The sequence below is a fragment of the Octopus bimaculoides genome, chromosome 3, assembly GCF_001194135.2.
Source record: "Octopus bimaculoides isolate UCB-OBI-ISO-001 chromosome 3, ASM119413v2, whole genome shotgun sequence".
Classification (NCBI taxonomy): Eukaryota; Metazoa; Mollusca; class Cephalopoda; order Octopoda; family Octopodidae; genus Octopus; species Octopus bimaculoides.
Window position 1 is genome coordinate 69,836,266 of NC_068983.1, and position 494 is coordinate 69,836,759.

A 494-nucleotide genomic window follows, 5' to 3' on the forward strand; every position below is an offset into this window, starting at 1 on the left:
TATATATATATATATATATACATAGATAGATAGATAGATAGATAGAGAGAGAGAGAGAGAGAGAGAGATACAGGCAGATAGACAGACACATACATACGTATACATATGTATGTGTGTATATACGTATGCACGTATCTATATATATGTGTGTGTATGTATGAATGAACGAATAAATGTATGTATGTATGTCTATGAGTGTGTATGAATGAATGTATATGTGTATGTATGTATGTATGTATGTATGTATGTATGCATGCATGCATGCATCTATCTGTCTGTCTGTCTGTCCATCTGTCCATCTGTCCATCTAGATCAGTGGTTCCCATCCGTTTTTTGGCCATGCCCCACCAAATCATTTCTAAAATCCTGATGTCCCCCTTGTGATATTTAATTTTTGTTATTCAAAATTTGGTTAATGTTTACTATATTATCCGGAAACAAACTAAAAAAAATTGTGCAACAGTTGTAAAAAAAAATGTGTAGAAAACGAATAT

At 32.2% G+C, this 494-nt stretch overlaps 1 protein-coding gene across 2 annotated transcripts in view; it reads left to right on the plus strand.

Moving 5' to 3' along the window:
• The window catches only part of LOC106872030 (uncharacterized), a 19,875-nt gene that overhangs the window by 16,690 nt on the left and 2,691 nt on the right, over nt 1–494 (plus strand). The gene's annotated exons all lie outside the window — the stretch shown is intronic.